Here is a 10,738-nt window from a genome sequence, read left to right on the forward strand (position 1 = left end):
ACCTAAGTGACCTAAGGTTTCAAGACGCTCAGTTTTATTTTATAAAGCTAAATTGACCTATCTATAGTCTTTCTTCTTTTCGTAATACGAACTGACAACAAATCTGACACTATCGTAGCTCCTGGTCGAAGGTGTGTCTTCCTAAATAATCTCTCATTTTAGACGAAATGTACATTTACGCATAAATTGCATTGGACATTACAAGAATATAATGTCGGTTTAGACTAATTAAACCGGACTATTTAATTGGGACATTCCATCATTCCGTTCGTCAATCCGGTATGTACGTTGTACACGTCGGAAATGTAATTACGTTCTTATTGGAATAAATCATATAAAGGACGTGAAGACGAGAACACTAAAACCAATCTTTTCTTTCCTTTTGCATGAGGTTTTGTGGAATTTACATAAAGCTATCAATTAAGTTGGAGAAATCGTAGAATTCTTTTTGTTTCGAACTGTCTAACGGGAACGTCTTGATTCTTGTTAATAATGTGACGACAAGCGCACCTGTTGCGTCCGTAAAGTATTTTGGACTCGGGTGATTAACCCCACTATGTCCGTTGTACTAATATTCGTCAACCTTGCTGTAGGTAGAGTACAGTTACCTTCAAACAGTACCACAGGAGGTACAGTTACTCCTCTTGTACTTCTCGGAAGGAAGGGAGAAGGAAAACTAGAGGAGTGTAGGGAAGAGGAGGAGTAGAGAAGCGACTGACATGAAAGAGGAGGTTACAGCGACGATAGTCTGTAGTACTTTCTAAGTGTCGAGGACGGAAAAATTGTGTAGAGGTTGGGGGGGGATGTGAGAGCGTGTTTGTGTTCTGTTGGCACGTAAGTATATAGACTCGGGACAGATCCTTCTTGTTACAGTCCTACCTTCAACCTAAAAATGTTGGTTCCCTTTCCATGGCAACTAGATTTCCATAAGATAGCAAACCAGTAAACATGCAAAACAATTATAATTTACATTGCAATAATGTTTATATTGATGAAGCTTAATATTCTGTATGTAATGCTCCCACATTAAAATACACATTTACATTCTACATAGGAACCCATTATCCAGAATGACTGTGGGTAAAGGCCCAATAGATTAAATTCCTCCATTGCCAACAGATAATGAGTAAAAGTGATAAATGCCACGGTCGTAAGGCCATCCTGCATCCTGATCACATATACTGTATGAGGAGTGGTGTGGTGGAGGGGGGAGAACTGAGGAGCAAAAGCACAAATCGTTGGATGCCTCAACATCAATCTTTGCACCTAAAATCAATGTGGTACAAACCAGCATCGTTTCTCGATAACCTCTGTCTCTCTTTTCCTCCTCTCCTCTCTCCCACAGCTCTAGTTCACACCTCCCCCCTTTGTTCTCTACCCGCCCTTTAATGTTGCTTCCTCCTTCTTATCAGCCGCTATTTTTACTTTCTCCTCCTCCCAGCCCTCCTCCTCTCATCTTTCTCCCCCTCTTTGGGAGTCGAGCATCCATCTGTTTTCCAAATGAAAAGATGCACTGTTTGTCTGATGTGGTGGACTCGGTGGTTGCTTGGTTGCTTTATGGGTCAACGTTCATACATATGCTTCACGGCCATACACTGTGTGTGTGTGTGTGTGTGTGTGTGTGTGTGTGTGTGTGTGTGTGTGTGTGTGTGTGTGTGGGTGTGTTTGTGTGTGTGATAAAAAAAAAATAATGTTTAATGTTTTATACCTATCATAATTTGGTTATTTTTGTCTCTAGTGTTCAGTTCAATTAGTTTTGTAAATCTGTCATATTTAAATATCTGTTTATTTAGCTATACGATTAACAGCGTTAATGCAATATTTAACAATTTTATTGCAAATGGCAAAGGTGAATTGAATAAATTAGGAAAAATAATCTGTGGAATAATTTATAATGAAGAAAATATCTACTACAGTTCAACTTATACTGATTAATTAATGTTCAGCAAAGGGTTGAAACCCATTTTCCTTGTGCATTTTAATTTACATCTGTATCTTTTTCATCTGATTAAGAAGAATGATGAGCTCATGTTCATTAAGTTATATCATACAATATTTTTATAAAGGTGCAAAATAGTTTACACTCATCCTTCACTTGTTCTTAAAAAGTATAACTTCTTATGACAGTGGATTCGGCAGGCGTGGATCAGCTGAGTGAGCTCACCCTGCGTTTCAGCTCACAGCTCCTAGCTCTGCATTTAACAGTCATGCATTGTGGTTTGTATTTTCAGCGAAGGACATGACTGAAATCTTCTCACTGGCTTATCTACAATGTTAGAGAACGTACAGTGAGGCTCTACAGGGCCTCTCATTTCTATCCATTGTGTAGTACAACGATTGGTTATATTGTTGTTGTTGTTAATTTGAGTCATTAGTACAGCATATATTTCATCAGATATAAACAAGATCAGTCCAGTTTTCTACAATGGGGATTTATCATTTTGTAATGAACTGATTGTTCTCAATTATATTATAATTATAATACACAGTCAGTTGCCATTGGCCACGGTCCGGAAACAAAAATCCTATTTTCATGGAGGAGGATTTATTGCAGGGTGCAGAGAGGCTCTTCGGTTGTTCAACCTAGCCTGATTTTTATAAATGAGCTGGACCAAATAATAGAAGCACTTGCTATTGTAATGCAATACAGTTTACTAGCAGCACACACTACAGCCTCCAGAAAGTCCATAACATTGAGCCAAAACAGGGAAAACTAAACATTCTAATAGTTTTATTGCAGGACTAACTATTATTTTTACATATTTAGCTTGGTGTACCATGGCACCTAATTGTTGGTTATATATCATTGGGTTTTAATGATTTAAAAATCAGCTCAACAAAGCACAATTCAGCTTTCGTGACTCGTGAGTTTGTTGTTTATGCAAATAAACGTAATAATTGTCATTAATGTACTGATTTTCATTTTTTTTTTATAATAACCTCAAGATGCTGCTACACAGAGTCAGCTGATTGACAGTCAGGACTAAGATATTGATTACATTTATAAAGGAATAAAAGAACATTTAAATATGATTTGTCAAGTATAAACCTGAAAATCACAAATAAGACACAATGTATTTATCTTGGAATTCGTACTCAGTTAGCAGCCAGGAATATTTCCCCCTCATATTGGATTCAGTGTGTTGAACACGATCATTTTGTTCAATGTGCTGTACAGTCGCCAGGGGAAACATTACATTATTATAGATAATCACATACTGTCGTTTGTAAGTATTTTCCTAAACCCCAGTAGGGTTTTTATCCGTTTTAGAGCTTGAATTGTCTCTGTGAGTAGATTTTGTAGAAGATAACTTGTCCTGACAGAAGTCACTACCACACATGTGCATGCACACTTACTCCCTGACCCCTGACCTGTGTGTGGAGAGTTTTATCGGAGGCTGATCTCACCCGTTTGTAGCAGGTGTGTCTGTCACGGCTCTACAAGGTAAAACATAGCAACCGAGAGGAGTGATCATCTATGACACATTGCATGTTAGTAGAGTGAAAAGGTGATTGATCGTAATGTAGAGGTGTGTATATTAAAGGTCAGATCAATAAGGGATCATGCTGTAGCTCTCAAAGTGTTTCCAACTGCAGCATGTCACCCCCTCTGGATATCTCATTGGAGGTGTGGATAACTAATAGAGAATGTGAGACCAAATGCTGCATCTGAAGAAAGAATCCATGTGTGTGTTTTAATGTCAGTTTGTGCATGTGCGTCCTATAATTAGACATGCTTCTATATGTTGTGTTTATCTGAGCTTTACTTTGCTCCGTACAGCAAGTCTCCCTAAACACAGAATCCTTTTAGTCTCCCGAGTGTCAGCTCCGAGGCCATTTCATGTTATTTCTTATTGTTATTTTATGGCTTTTCTGCTTTATTAGATAGTTTGCCATGGGGACTGATGGAGAATTGTTTTCGATAGAGGTGGCGTACTGCATAAAAACTGCTCCTTGGCTCATAACATTTTGAAGACACAAGTGCTTTCAATGAAATGTAATATATACTTTACCTTTTCCCCACTTTTCTTTTGAATCTTGTCAAAAAAGTGCTACAGTATAGTCTTTCTATATATCAGTAAATCAAATAGATTTTCTGCTGAAAAAGCCCTTTTTTGTTGATAAATACCTATGATATCTTAAGCACATTGGCGATGTTCTTGTACTACAGAGGTTATTTGGTCTCTGAAAATGCCATTGGTATCCAGAGCTACAGAATAAGGATGTTAGTGGTTTGTTGGTGGTTTTGCTTGCCCTGCAAATCTTAGGATCCAGCACCGTATCCCTAGGAATTATAAACATATTTAACAATTCAGCACATGATTTACATCCAAAGCCAATGTTACAAATGCAGGAAGTTGCGTGCTATGTAAAGTGAGGCGGAGAGTAGGAGAGGTTTGGCTGATGAAGTAGCATTTAGCACATCAGGCTGGCATGCAGAAGAAACTCAAGTTCCCGCAACAGAGCTTAACCATATTTTATTGCCCATAACCACAGTCTCTGCCTAGTCTTAACCAGAGTTTCCATGCACAGATATTGTAATGGTTTTAGAGTCAGTGTTGCAGTTCTTGTTATCCGTCTTGATTACATGTTGCTGCATGCAAACCTGATTGAAACCCTGAATGATCAAATTATCAGTGTGAATGATGCGACCTATTTGAGGTGAAAACAGAAAAGTGCGCGGGGTGCTCACCCCTTTTAATAACATCTTTACCTTCAAAAGTTCCCCTTAGACACTTCTGGTTTTTCCATAAAACACCCACTTTAACAACTGCATGAAAGCTAAGGAGGAAGCTTTTCAAGAACAGAACTTAGTTTTCACTTTGTTGGTTTCAAACCCATATTTTTCAAACATGTTATCATTTTTTTATTTAGTTAAACTTAAGATAACCCTAATGTCCATCTTCATTGATCCGCCAATCTGAAACGATGTGCCAGTTCACCCAGCAGCTCTAATCAGGCAGCAAGTGCCACATTCATTTAGTTTGTCCACTGTTCTGACATTTAGGACTTGACCTGGAAACGGCCGACCTGAGGCTGTGACCCAACGTCTCCCTCCCCCTCAGAGATGTATTGCTCCCCGCTGAGAAAGGGCAGGGATGGAGAATCGGCCTCCAATGTGCTCGTTACCCCCCCTCACATCCAAACACTCCCACACTCCACCTTCCCATCAAAACCAAAAGCGCGGTGCATTTGGATTAGAGACTGATGTCTAATCTCCTGCTAATCCCGGCCTGTTAATCTACATGTTTTTAGCTTGCAACATTACAGCTAATGCACCGACCTTGCCGTAGAGGGAATAACTAAATCTCTCCCTGCGTTATTCCATATTTGTCTCTGTCTGTTTGACCTTTTCGGCATGTTTACATTTGCAGAAAGTGTGATTATTTTATACTCTCATTTGAATTCCTCCTCTCCTTCGGATTGGTCACAGGTGAACATGATCTCTTGTTTAGTTTACGGTCAGCTAGGGTTAATCCCAGCAGTCAAAGATAGCTGTCTTGATCTTTGCCCTCAGTAGAATTATCCTCATACTTACACAAACGTGCACCGTCAGACTCCGAGTCTCCGCAGCGTGGCACCCACCAGTTGCCACTTGTGCTTTTTTACAGTCTGAGTAAAGGGGAGTAAAAGTAGTACTTAGTTTAAGAGCCTTTAACTACTCCCAGAAATGACATAGAATTATGGTATTATACGGTGGAGTTGGTGCCAGTGAGCACACACACTTGCTGGGCTGCAGACAGGGCCGGACTGTGGGGCGGTGGGGTATTTTTAGTTTAGTAATAGTATAAAATAAGCTAAAGTCCATCCCAGAACAGTGAGCCTACACCTCCCACTGCTCCTTTCTCAGCCAATTTACTCTGTCTTTTATTTTTAAACTAACATTTTCTCATTTTTATACCCTTTCATTCCCTTTTTATTTCATGTTTACAAGTCGGGTTTTCCAGGCCTTCAAAGCATCAGCAATCACATTATTCATGGTCTTGTTTGTTTGTTTGTTTGTTCTCATTAAAATTGCCTGTATTGGAAACAATAAACCCAACATTTATGTGTAATGAGCTCAGTAAATGTGTTATATAAAGAATGAGCATAACACCGCTATGTAAGCTAAAAAATACCAGTCCATCACTTTGTTTCAGACTGAAATATCTCAAAACACATTTCATTGTGAGAATGTTAGCATGCTGATGTTAGCATTTAGCTCACACACCACATTCAACCTTACAAAGCTGAATTCATGGCGGTAGCCTTTAGGTCTTGTTGAATAAAGGACAACTAACATTTATTTTAATTATGGTTTAGTCTAATGAGCATTCTCTCAACTATTGTATTAATGATATAGTAAATTGGGAACAAAAGCAGTGTTCAGAATGCGTTCATGTACATTCGTTTAAAATACCAATATCTTTTCTATCAGAAATGCCATGTTATGCACATGAAAATATATAATCGGAAAATGATTCTGTTTGAAGCCACATAAAACAAAGTAAAGCACACATTAAAGAACTGCCTAGGGAAAGTTTGTTGAGAGACTTTAGATTAATAAATCATAAAAAATATTATAAATCATTCCACCTTGGCTTTGAATTCAATTTGCATTTACAAGAGACTTTTGCAGGCTCCTTTCCAATAAACATGCAATATTGATATAAGACAAGCAGCTTCGTTGATTTGCATGTTGACCAGCTTTGCTCGCTGTGGAAAAAATCTGATGAACCGTCACAAAACTGCAGTGCAAGTCATTTTTGTGACGATAGAAAATCATGTTCAATGAAGTGTCAATCAATTACGCTGTCAGTTTATGAGAAAGCGTGAATATATCAGCAAAAAAAGAGGAGTGTGACTTAAATCACAGGGAAAAGATGTAAGCTAGAGATTTATTAGACACTTAGAAGTAGATTACAGCTTTATAATTTACTCCATTTCCCCTTTTTTCTCTCTCTGCTTCTTCTTCCGCTGATCTCCTCTCTCCCACCGCTCCCTCTCCTTTCATTTCCATTTTATTGCTTTCTCTTCCCTCCATCTCTTTCCTCTTTCATCATTACAGCTCTGTGGCTCTCTCTTCCCCCCCCCCCCCCTCGCTTTTGGGTGGATAGTAAAAAGGTAAAAGTGTACTTTGGGAGAAAGGCCATGTGGAACGCTAAATCACATACAGGTGCCCTAAGAGAGTGTGAGGTGAAAACACACACACACACACACACACACACACACACACACACACACACACACACACACACAAAGGCACCATCAGCCCCTCATTTAGGAAGCAGTAATTTGCCGCAGTAAGTGACAGGGTTATTGTAAGACGCTCATTAAGAAAGGGAAGCAGCGAATAAACGTCTGACTGAAGGGAATAAATTCAAACCAGTGCGCCACTTTTACTGCTTAGCAATAAGCCGCTTTGATGTGGTGTGTGATGGCAGGGCTGGGGCAGACTCAGGGTGTGTGTATGTGTTTGTATGTGTGTGTCAGAGTGGTAGTTACATCTCCTAACACAGATGTTACACTTTTTTTTAATCGTGATCACAGTATCTTGTTATTTTCTGCGTGTATCATGTAGATTATACAGTACGAGTGCACTTCAATATGTACTCTACATGTAAATCCTTTACTAGTTTAAAGGGTTAGAGGTCAGAATAGTTATTATGAGACAGACTGTTACCGCGGTGCCAGGTCACTTCCTATAACAGACTTTCATCTCAGCGGGAGAGAGGAAGGAGAAAAGAAAAAGAGGGATGAGTGGTGGACATAAGAGGAAAGGAAATTAGACCCGATTGGAGTTAAAAACAGCTGAAAGAAAGTGCGATGTGTTTTATCCCATAGTATTGGGTGTTGCATGACATTGAACATTGATTAATTTAATTAGAATAATGATCAACAGTGACTTCATTCCATTACAAGAGTTCATCTTTTTAGCCAGTACCACTTGATCCAAACTGAAATCCCCATAAGGACAAACCTTCTGACTTCTGCGATCCTTTGACTTTTCCTCTAGTGCCATCAGCCATTTGACATTTTGGTTTTTTGAGGGGCATGTCTCAACAAATATTGGACTGAATTTGGGGCAGACATCCATAACCAGTTTAGGAGGAAAACACACAGTTGCACCATTTGTTCAACATTTGTGATTGTTTGTATTTCTTGCTGATGCACATTTCCAAATTACTGCAATTCACTTGGTGAACGCACTGTTTGTATATCTGAAATGATGGCCAGAGCGATTAAAAGTATGACTGGTGTTGTAATAAACAGGAATTATCACCTAGAGACTTGACTGTTTCGTTCATTTAATTGAAGAGAAGTGTTTGTCAAACTGTAGTTGTATTCCTTTGTCAGCAGCTGAAACAGGTTGAGCAATGGGCTAACATCTGGAAACTAGTCATTGGAGAGACTTCAGTTATGCTTTACAGTGTGCTGATTCAGCTCCAGCTTATATTGCCGACCTGTGAGAGGGATTAGTCTGCAGTGTGGCTGCAGGTTAGATGTGTGATGGAGCATTTTAGTGGGCTTAAAGTGTAATTGGATTTACACGTCTCATTTAACCAGCTAGATGCCTCGACAATCCCAGATATTGGAAACATCGCCTGAGTTTCTCAAGTATAGCAAAATTGATCTAGTATTTTCCACGCTACACAAGTAGTCTTTAATTAAATATAATTACAGAAAGTGCAACTTTCTAACAACATTTTTACCCAGGTCAGCAAAGTTTAGCCATGTTGGTACTTTATTGTGATTAAAGCTATAATTACAATGTCTGGCTTTTAAAAAAAAAGAGATGTATTCATACCTTGGGGAAGTAAGTTACTATGTTCATTAGTGTGAATGCTGTTTACAAATATTATACATTATTGGTGACATATGGTTTTAGTTCAAACATTTGCAGTTACAATATTCTGTTGCTTTTCAAAGTGTTTTTACTTTCTTTTCTCTTCTTAATACACATTCATTCACTACTACTTACATTTAATATCTAACTCCTTCAGCCTACTTTCAGCTACAGAAACCATTCAACTATTAACTTGTTCAGCTATTTCAGGACATTGAGGCTATACATGTTGTTGTTTATACCTTATTTTAAACCTTTTCTTTTACATATTAAGCTTCTTCACTATTTTTCCTACTCTTGCAGTTTAACATTTCCCTTTCAAGTTTTCAACAAAGTCATTGCAATGCATTTGAGCTGTAACAATTTGTTGTTGCTAAGTTCAGCAACAAATATACACAGTTTACAACATTCGCACACATTTTCAGCAGGAAATTCATTTTCTAGTTTGTTTTAGCATCTGTGTTTGACAGTTTTCTAAAACACCAACAATTGATGTGTTAAAAGCTTTACGCCACACATTACAAGCTGTGTGTGTGTGTGTGTGTGTGTGTGTGTGTGTGTGTGTGTGTGTGTGTGTGTGTGTGTGTGTGTGTGTGTGTGTGTGTATCTGTGTATCTGTGTGTGTGTGTCTTCTCATAAGACCCCACAGAGTGATGGAAATAGGTCCTTTTTCATTTTAGCTGTATGAATCTTACCAAGTAATTAAAAACAATCGGCATTGTGTTTTGATGGCATTGTGAGTTTCTTCCGTTGCCATACTGTTTTAATGCAGTTCTTTTTTTCTTCCCAGAGTGAGATACAGTTACCAGTAAAAGACATACAAAAAAAACCCCGCAAATAAAATTGTGCATTAAAAGGCGGATGCAAATTCACATTGTGATTACCCATCGAATTTGGCAGCAAATAATAACACAAAATCAGGTTATTATGACAGGATCCTAAAACAACATTCCAGTTGGTGATGAACGTTGGATGCTGTGTCTGTATGATCATTCTTTAAGCAGAGAGAAAACAACAAAAATTCCCATGAAGATTAAACCTGAACTTGCCCAGAGAGGAAATAGCAATAATCAGTTTGTAGCCCCGAGCCAAGCCAATAACGCTGTCTCTCATACGAACCAGAAGTCTAGCACCATGACACTATAAAAATAAGAAATGCATTAATTAAACTGCAAAACAGAGATAAACAGACAGTTGCTGTCAAGTGTGTAAATCAATTGCTGTATCAACAGTGTCCTGTCTTTGATTTAAACTGGGTGTTGCCAGAATATTTGACTTGGCTTAAAGTTTGTTTGGCTCGATGGGAGTTTGCTTTGAGTTTCAATGTATTTCTACTGTAGAAGTAGAAGGTGTCTGAGCATAATCTGGATTATACAGTATCAATTTAAGGGATAATGTGCAGCGAGGCGGTCATTATGGGGAAAAGAACACCGGACAGCCTGAAAGGTGTTCTTTTCCCCATAATGACCAAGTCACTGCACATTATCCCGCTTATTACCCGTCCAGATACTAAACAAACTATCGACTCGACTCCCAATATAAATTGAAATGATTTTGTGGACTTAAAAATTATCGTACTTCTTCCGCTAAGAAAAAAATGAACTCTGTTCAACGGTGCTCCAACGGCTAAAACTGAGACAACAACAACTTTACGGCAGCACTGTCGAAGTCTGTTCACAGTTTCTGATCCACTAACAAGTCCTTAAACATTGCAGAGCCCATACCATGTTCCTGTTAGTGTTTACTTCCTGTCTGCCTTCTTCTGTTCATTTATCTGACGCTCAGCGCTCCGTCTTTTAACCTCTTTTCCTTTCTCTCTCTTGATCCTCTTCAGCAACGGTCATAATAGTCCTTGACAGCTGTCTGTACTACTGTATTAACAACGTGTCACATGTTCTTAATTGTGATCAA

The 10,738-nt window shown here is 38.6% G+C and overlaps 1 long non-coding RNA gene across 1 annotated transcript in view; it reads left to right on the forward strand.

Moving 5' to 3' along the window:
• Positions 1-9,273, forward strand: part of LOC104967670 (uncharacterized) — a 9,745-nt gene extending 472 nt beyond the window's left edge. Inside the window, exons 2-3 of the long non-coding RNA XR_800752.1 lie at positions 2,681-2,683; positions 9,206-9,273. This is a non-coding gene — a long non-coding RNA (uncharacterized lncRNA). The remainder of the gene's footprint in view (positions 1-2,680; positions 2,684-9,205) is intronic.
• The last annotated feature ends 1,465 nt before the right edge of the window (positions 9,274-10,738 follow it).

This window comes from Notothenia coriiceps, unplaced genomic scaffold (genome assembly GCF_000735185.1).
Source record: "Notothenia coriiceps isolate Sejong01 unplaced genomic scaffold, NC01 NC01_scaffold00037519, whole genome shotgun sequence".
In the NCBI taxonomy this organism is placed as follows: Eukaryota; Metazoa; Chordata; class Actinopteri; order Perciformes; family Nototheniidae; genus Notothenia; species Notothenia coriiceps.